The sequence below is a fragment of the Bos javanicus genome, chromosome 7 (genome assembly GCF_032452875.1).
Source record: "Bos javanicus breed banteng chromosome 7, ARS-OSU_banteng_1.0, whole genome shotgun sequence".
NCBI classification, from domain to species: domain Eukaryota; kingdom Metazoa; phylum Chordata; class Mammalia; order Artiodactyla; family Bovidae; genus Bos; species Bos javanicus.
The window spans coordinates 13,113,064-13,122,159 of NC_083874.1; the positions used below are offsets into that span (position 1 = coordinate 13,113,064).

General features: G+C 39.9%; 1 pseudogene; it reads right to left on the reverse strand.

The window, feature by feature from the left end:
• Nucleotides 1–6,715: 6,715 nt before the first annotated feature.
• Nucleotides 6,716–7,646, reverse strand: LOC133251884 (olfactory receptor 7G2-like; annotated as a pseudogene).
• Nucleotides 7,647–9,096: the final 1,450 nt, after the last annotated feature.

A 9,096-nucleotide genomic window follows, 5' to 3' on the forward strand; every position in this document is an offset into this window, starting at 1 on the left:
GTCAGCAAAATGATATCTCTACTTTTTAGTAAGCTGTCTAGGTTTATCATAACTTTCCTTCCAAGTGTCTATTCTCCATAGCATCTTTCACCATCTGTCAGTTGATATTTTTCTTATGGCGTTGAATTAGGTTACTGAGAGGTAGACACAGAGAAGGGATTAGCATGCAGGAGTTTGGAGGGAGTGCTCCTAGATATATCCTTGTGGAAGAGAAGGTAAGAAAATAAGAGTGGGCAAAGTGAGTAGGTGCAATGGAGTCCGAGAGTCAGGCTCCAGAGACCCTAAAGGAAGCTTAAGCCTGGACTGTCCCTTCAGAGCTATTCCAAGTTGATGCAAGAGAGGAAGGACTTTAAACACCTTTAATAAATGTACTAGTCAGTTATTAGATGCAACCCTGGAAAAGGGAATGACTTTGGGTGCAGTGGCTTTCTTCTGAAGTTTGCCCCAAAGGAAGTTGCCAGTGAAGGGCTGTTTGCCAGCAGCATACTCTGCCACTGGAGCAATGATTACTTCCTTCCTAAAAGATGATACATAGGAAGATATTGATCTTCCTAAAAGATCAATACATCACATTGTCCTCCACAATATCTCTTGTATGTCACCTGTTTCCTCTTTTGAGCTTAAAAGAGTTATTTACTAGCAAAAAGTAGTTTGTTTGTGAATAGCATAGCATTGCAATTATGGCAAGTACATTATAGCAAAAGCAACAGGCCAAGACCAACAAACAAAGGACAAAATTTTGTTTTACAGACAAAAAGGAAGACATTGGGAGCAGTTGTCTTGAATGAAAATTCCACTGGAGAAAAGCAAAATTTCCAGGTGATGAAAGCATCTCATTGGCTGAGTTGATGGGGGTGGTCAGTTCCTTGTGGGAGATCCAAGGTACGTCTTTTCTTTGGGGGTCAGTGATTGCTGATTCTTCACTGCTGATGATTATTCTGCTAGGGTCTGTAATTGACAGACCTTTGGGTAATGGCCCATGAGTGGTATTGCGTGAGAGCTCCCCTTTATGGACTCCTGATTATGTTTTAGTGAGGCTTTCTTTTATTAATTTCACCTCCCCTCATGGATGAACACTCTCTGAGCACTGGGACTTCCACCTGTTTGTGCCCTGTTCTACATCAGCATGACAAGTGGTCTGGCAACAGTGTGTTCTAAATTAACATTTGATGAAGGAATGAATGAATAAGTGAAAAAATATGTGTATTAGACTTCTTGAATATGATTTGACACACTTATAAAGAGAAAGACATAGAATTATTTTCTATAAATGGAGAAAAAGCATTTGAATGAAATTTCCCTCCATGATGATAAAAAAATAGTGAAACAAATATAGAAGAAATGGCCTTAACTCAAAAAAGGGTATTTCAGATAATCAGCAGTAAATGAAATACTTCATGGTCAAATATTCAAAACATTTCCTTTACTATTGTTTTATTTGATTATAACTGACATACAATGCAGCATTAGTTTCTAAAACTTAGTGATTCAATATTTTTGTACCTTATGAAATGATCACCGTGATAAGTCTTAGTTATTATCTGTCACAAGTTATTACAATATTATTGACTGTTTTCTCCATGCTGTATATGACATCCCTGTGACATATTTTACAACTGGAAGTTTGTACTGCTTAATCCCTTTCATCTTTTTTGCCCAATCCCATATCCCTTCCTTTCTGAAAACCACCAGTTTGTTCTCTGTATCTATGAATCTATTTCTGCCAAAACATTCCCTTGAAAATCAAGAACAGGTGCCAAAAAATGCCACTTTCATTCAAAAAAACATGGTTTGAGTTATTGAGGACAAATAAACATATCAGATCAGATCAGATCAGTCACTCAGTCGTGTCCAACTCTTTCCGACACCATAAATCGCAGCACGCCAGGCCTCCCTCTCCATCACCAACTCCCGGAGTTCACTGAGACTCACGTCCATCGAGTCAGTGATGCCATCCAGCCATCTCATCCTCTGTCGTCCCCTTCTCCTCCTGCCCCCAATCCCTCCCAGCATCAGAGTCTTTTCCAATGAGTCAACTCTTCGCATGAGGTGGCCAAAGTACTGGAGTTTCAGCTCTAGCATCATTCCTTCCAAAGAAATCCCAGGGCTGATCTCCTTCAGAATGGACTGGTTGGATCTCCTTGCAGTAAAAGGGACACTCAAGAGTCTTCTCCAACACCACAGTTCAAAAGCATCAATTCTTCAGTGCTCAGCCTTCTTCACCGTCCAACTCTCACATCCATACATGACCACAGGAAAAACCATAGCCTTGACTAGATGAACCTTTGTTGGCAAAGTAATGTCTCTGCTTTTGAATATGCTATCTAGGTTGGTCATAACTTCCTTCCAAGGAGTAAGTACCTTTTAATTTCATGGCTGCAGTCACCATCTGTAGTGATTTTGGAGCCCAGAAAAATAAAGTCAGCCACTGTTTCCCCATCTATTTCCCATGAAGTGATGGGACCGGATGCCATGATCTTCGTTTTCTGAATGTTGATCTTTAAGCCAACTTTTTCACTCTCCACTTTCACTTTCATCAAGAGGCTTTTGAGTTCCTCTTCACTTTCTGCCATAAGGGTGGTGTCATCTGCATATCTGAGGTCATTGATATTTCTCCCAGCAATCTTGATTCCAGCTTGTGTTTCTTCCAGTCCAGTGTTTCTCATGATGTACTCTGCATATAAGTTAAATAAACAGAGTGACAATATACAGCCTTGACGAACTCCTTTTCCTATTTGGAACCAGTCTATTGTTCCATGTCCAGTTCTAACTGTTGCTTCCTGACCTGCATACAAATTTCTCAAGAGGCAGATCAGGTGGTCTGGTACTCCCATTTCATTCAGAATTTTCCACAGTTTATTGTGATCCACACAGTCAAAGGCTTTGGCATAGTCAATAAAGCAGAAATAGATGCTTTTCTGGAACTCTCTTGCTTTTTCCATGATCCAGCGGATGTTGGCAATTTGATCTCTGGCTCCTCTGCCTTTTCTAAAACCAGCTTGAACATTAGGAAGTTCACGGTTCACGTATTGCTGAAGCCTGGCTTGGAGAATTTTGAGCATTACTTTACTAGCATGTGAGATGAGTGCAATTGTGCGGCATTCTTTGGCATTGCCTTTCTTTGGGATTGGAATGAAAACTGACCTTTTCCAGTCCTGTGACCACTGCTGAGTTTTCCAAATTTGCTGGCATATTGAGTGCAGCACTTTCACAGCATCATCTTTCAGGATTTGGAATAGCTCAACTGGAATTCCATCACCTCCACTAGCTTTGTTCATAGAGATGCTTTCTAAGGCCCACTTGACTTCACATTCCAGGATGTCTGGCTCTAGGTCAAATATTAAAAGTAAGATTAGCATCTGAATGCAGAGTTCCAAAGAATAGCAAGGAGAGATAAGAAAGCTTTCCTCAGTGATCAAAGCAAAGAAATAGAGGAAAACAATAGAATGGGAAAGACTAGAGATCTCTTCAAGAAAATTAGAGATACCAAGGGAACATTTCATGCAAAGAAAACACAATAAAGGACAGAAATGGTATGGACCTAACAGAAGCAGAAGTATTAAGAGGTGGCAAAAATACACAGAACTATACAAAGAAGATCTTCATGACCCAGATAAGAACAATGGTGTGATCACTGGACTAGAGCCAGACATCCTGGAATGCGAAGTCAGGTGGGCCTTAGGAAGCATCACTCTGAACAAAGCTAGTGGAGGTGATGGAATTCCAGTTGAGCTGTTTCAAATCCTGAAAGATGATGCAGTGAAAGTGCTGCACTCAATATGCCAGCAAATTTGGAAAACTCAGCAGTGGCCACAGGACCAGAAAAGGTCAGTTTTCCTTCCAATCCCAAAGAAAGGCAATGCCAAAGAATGCCGCACAATTGCACTCATCTCACACGCTAGTAAAGTAATGCTAAAAATTCTCCAAGCCAGGCTATGGATCATCAAGAAAGCACATCAAAGAAGCACATTGTGCTGTGTTGTGCTTAACTGCTCAGTTGTGTCCAACTCTTTGCGACCCCATGGACTGTAGCCCACCAGGCTCTTCTGTCCATGGGGATTCTCCAGGCAAGAATATTGGAGTATATTGCCATGCCCTTCTCCAGGGGATCTTCCCAACCCAGGAATAGAACCCAGGTCTCTTGCATTGCAGGTGGATTCTTTACTGTCTGAACCACCAGGGACATTATTCAGTCTTAAAAAGAATGGAAATTCTAATGCATACTACAGCATGAATGAATTTTGAGGACATTATACCAAGGGAAATAAGTCAGTCACAAAAGGAAAAATAATGTATGATTCTACTTACATGAGGTACCTAGAGAAGTCAAATTCAAAGTCACACAAATTAGAATGAGGTTGCCAGGGCCTGGGGACAAGAAGGGGTAGTGTGTTATTGTCAATAGGTACACATTTCAGTTTTGTGAGATGAACAGTTCTATGGATGGATAGTGGTGATGAAAATACAACAGTGTGAATGAACTTAACGCTAGCAAACTCTGCACTTAAAAAGAATTCATTTGGAAAAAATAATTCATTTGGTTAATTTCCAAAGCATTCTTGAGAGAGAACAATGCTTCAGGGAGGCATTCACTTCCTGACTTCAAACTGTATTACAAAGTTAAAGTAATCAAACCAGAATTATACTGGCATAAAAACACACATTGACCAAAACAACAGAACCTAGAGCCTGTATCAAATCAACATGATACACACCTTAATATTATATAATTTTACATGACAGTTATATCTCAATAAAGCTGAAGAAAAATATCAAATACTGAAAATCAAATACTGGCTGCAAAAATTCAATTCCTGTTGCAATGATTACATTTCCTCCTCCTTCTTTTCTGTGCCATTTCCATTTCTGTCTAGCTTATAAGGATTCATGTGATTACATTTAGGACCCGCCCACAATATTTGGCACAATAGTTCCTCTACAAAGATTCTAATTCCAAATTAGCAACATTCACGCTTTTATTTAGAATGTGACCAAATTGTCTTGAGGATCACTATTCAATCCGTTATAGAAATGTCTTCTAGTTGGCTTCATGGAAAATGTTATAATCATCTGATTCAAAGAAGGACAGTTATGGGTCCGTCTTTGAAAATCATGTGCATATATGACATCTTCATCTGGTGCCACCACTGAGGAGAACTAGTCCCAGGACAAGACAAAACGTGAATGATTGAATGAATCCCTGCTCCCTCTTTTTATATATCTCTTTCCTCTGAAGTCCTTGAAGTGAAAGATAACTCTCTTTATTGTTTGGGTATATTAGAGTTAGAGATTCTTTCCTTATTGGAACTGAAGGTTTCCTCACTAATGAAGTTCAAATATCTCTCAGTCATCTCAAACTACTGATATCCTTTAATTTTGCTAATTTCATAGGTAATGAAATTGAGTGTGGTAGATACCTAATGTCTTCAGAAAGTTATGGTTTACCAGTGACCAATCTAATTCATTATGAAGTCAGTGACTTAAAGGTCACATTTCTTGCTCCACTGATGAAAGTGAAAGAGGAGAGTGAAAAAGTTGGCTTAAAGCTCAACGTTCAGAAAACTAAGATCATGGCATCTGGTCCCATCACTTCATGGCAAATGGATGGGGAAACAGTGGAAACAGTGGCTGACTTTATTTTTCTGGGCTCCAAAATCACTGCGGATGGTGACTGCAGCCATGAAATTGAAAGACACTTGCTCCTTGGAAGGAAAGTTATGACCAACCTAGACAGCATATTAAAAAGCAGAAGTAATTAGCCTCTAATTAAAATAAATAAATTTAAATTAAAAATATACAAAAAATTAAAAAAAAAAACAGAGACATTACTTTGCCAACAAACGTCCGTCTAGTCAAGGCTATGGTTTTTCCAGTAGTCATGTATGGATGTGAGAGTTGGACTATAAAGAAAGCTGAGCACTGAAGAATTGATGCTTTTGAACTGTTGTGTTGGAGAAGACTCTTGAGAATCCCTTGGACTGCAAGGAGATCCAACCAGTCTATCCTAAAGGAGATCAGACCTGGGTGTTCATTGGAGGGACTGATGTTGAAGCTGAAACTTCAATACTTTGGCCACCTGATGCGAAGAGCTGACTCATTTGAAAAGACCCTGATGCTGGGGAAGATTGAGGGCAGGAGGAGAAGGGGATGACAGGAGATAGTTAGATGGCATCACTGACTCAATGGACATGGGTTTGGGTAAACTCTGGGAGGTGGTGATGGACAGGGAGGCCTAGCATGTTGCGGTTCATAGGGTCACAAAGAGTCGGACATGACTGAGCAACTGAACTGAACTGAATTATCATGAATCTGGGGTACAACTGATATGGTTGTAACATTGATCAAATGGAAGCTGGTCTTCAGAAGTGACCACAGCCCTGCTTCAATATGCCCTTGTCCTACATAGCTTCTGGAATATGACTTCTTATGAGAATGACCTCCCCCCAAAATATCATTAAAACTAGAACCCTTGTCTCGGGCTCTGCTTCTATAGAACCTGAGCAAAAAAATTAAATTTAAAGAATTTAAATCATGTGTCAAATATAATAAGCAAGACAGAAAGTTTCAATCCTAAATTAAAATTAATCTGGCCATTCTGTTGTCTGGCTATTTCAGAAGAATTTGGTGATGAAGGAATCAGGTGCTATGGCTCACCCAAGATTTCTATCCCTCTGCTTCAACACAGAAACACAAGTCCAAAGTATATATGGCACAATCATAAAAAAGAAGGTACATCACCGATGAGTTTTCTTAAGGCTCACTTCATGTCACTATTTCTCAGGCTGTAGGTAAAAGGAATCATCATTTGAGGAACCACAATGTACATAACTGAACCCACTGCTTCTGTCTTCCTAGATGAGTCAGTAACCACAGAACTAACGTGAACTCCAAAACTGCCCCATAGAATAAGAACACAACTGAGAGGTGAGCCCCACAGGTGGAAAAAGCTTTAAGCTTTGCTCCTGCTGAAGGCATTCTCAAAACAGAGGAGACAATTTAAGTGTAAGAGAAAATGATCCCTAAAAGAGGAATACCACCAAACAGGCTAGCTACAGAATATATCAGGATGTTATTGATGAGGGTATCAGAACAAGCCAGCTTGATGACCTGAGCAAATTCACAGAAGAAGAGAGAGGTCCTTGCAGAAGGACAGTCTCAATAACATCAGACAATGGAGTAAGCCAACCATAGTGCTAATGAACAGTGAACGTAGAATCAGCAGAACACAGAGTTGGGGGTTCATGATAACTGTGTACCTCAAGGGGTAACAAATGGCCACATGGCGATCATAGGCCATTGCTGCAAGGAGAACATTCTCCATATCACCAAAAACCTGAACAAAACCAATCTGGGTGAGGCAGCCTGTATGAGTAATGTGCTGTATCTGTGCTTGGATGTTGACCAGCATCTTTGGGATTGTGGTAGTGCTTATACAGACATCAATAAAGCAGAAGTTGGAAAGAAAGAAGTACATGGTGTGGGGGAGGTGGGAGTCAGAGATGACAGCCAGGATGATGAGCAGGTTTCCCAAGAGAGTAATCAGGTACATGGACAGGAACAGACAGAAGAGGAGGGGCTGTAGTTCTGGATTATGTTAGTCCCAGGAGAAAAAATTCTGAAATATCTGTTTGATTTCTGGGCTCCATGTTGTTGATGAATCTGAAGGGAAAATGGCATGAAAAGAAAAGAAAATGAATGGTCTCCAGATAAGAAGCGCCAGCATCAATTGGGAACTTGTTAGAAATGCTAACTGTAGGTGTCACTCCAGATGTACTGCTGATAAACATTGGAGGTAACATCCAGAAATCTAAGTTTTAACAGACTCTCCAGATGAATTTGATAGATGTCATAATTTTTAAAACAGTGCTGAAGAGGGTGTAGATAAAAGGGAACCCTCTTACACTGTTGGTGGGAATGCAAACTAGTACAGCCACTATGGAGAACAGTGTGGAGATTCCTTTAAAAACTGGAAATAGAACTGCCTTATGACCCACTGCTGGGCATACACACTGAGGAAACCAGAATTGAAAGAGACACGTGTACCCCAATGTTCATCGCAGCACTGTTTATAATAGCCAGGACATGGAAACAACCTAGATGTCCATCAGCAGATGAATGGATAAGAAAGCTGTGGTACATATACCCAATGGAGTATTACTCAGCCATTCAAAAGAATACATTTGAATCAGTTCCAATGAGGTGGATGAAACTGGAGCCTATTATACAGAGTGAAGTAAGCCAGAAAGAAAAACACCAATACAATATGCTAATGCATATATATGGAATTCAGAAAGATGGTAACAATAACTCTGTATACGAGACAGCAAAAGAGACACTGATGTATAGAACAGTCTTGTGGACTCTGTGGGAGAGGGAGAGGGTGGGATGATTTGGGAGAATGGCACTGAAGCATGAATAATATCATATATGAAACAAGTCACCAGTCCAGGTTCGATGAACGATACTGGTTGCTTGGGGCTGGTGCACTGGGACGACTCAGAGGGATGGTACGGGGAGGGATGAGGGAGGAGGGTTCAGGATGGGGAACACGTGTATACCTGTGGTGGATTCATGTTGATATATGGCAAAACCAATACAATATTGTAAAGTTAAAAATAATAATAATAATAAAAAAACAGTGCATGAATAAAAGAAGTAATTCTATGTATATTTTGAACCTAAGAGAATATCCAGTAGCAACAGTTTTTGTTCATTTGAAGAGACAGGATTAGAAGATAAGACAAAATATGATACAAAATAATCAGGCATCCAAACAGGACTGTTTCTGTAAAGCAGCGGTCTTCCCTTACCTGGGGGAGACAGAAGTGGCCAAGACAGCCTTTATTATTTACTGTATTACTTAGACTCAAACACTTTGAATTTAATCCAAGACCAGTACTTTTTTTGAGAATGCTCAAAGTAATTCAACTGTATGAGAAGCTTCCAGGTTCTCACTGTACAATGAAAACTATCAGAAAACTGTATCTGGATATTGCAATGAATAGAATAGAAATGAACAGAAAAAGAGCAGCCAACATAGTATTCAGCACATGGGACTCTCATACTGACATTTCTTATTATGGTTTTCTTTTTCTG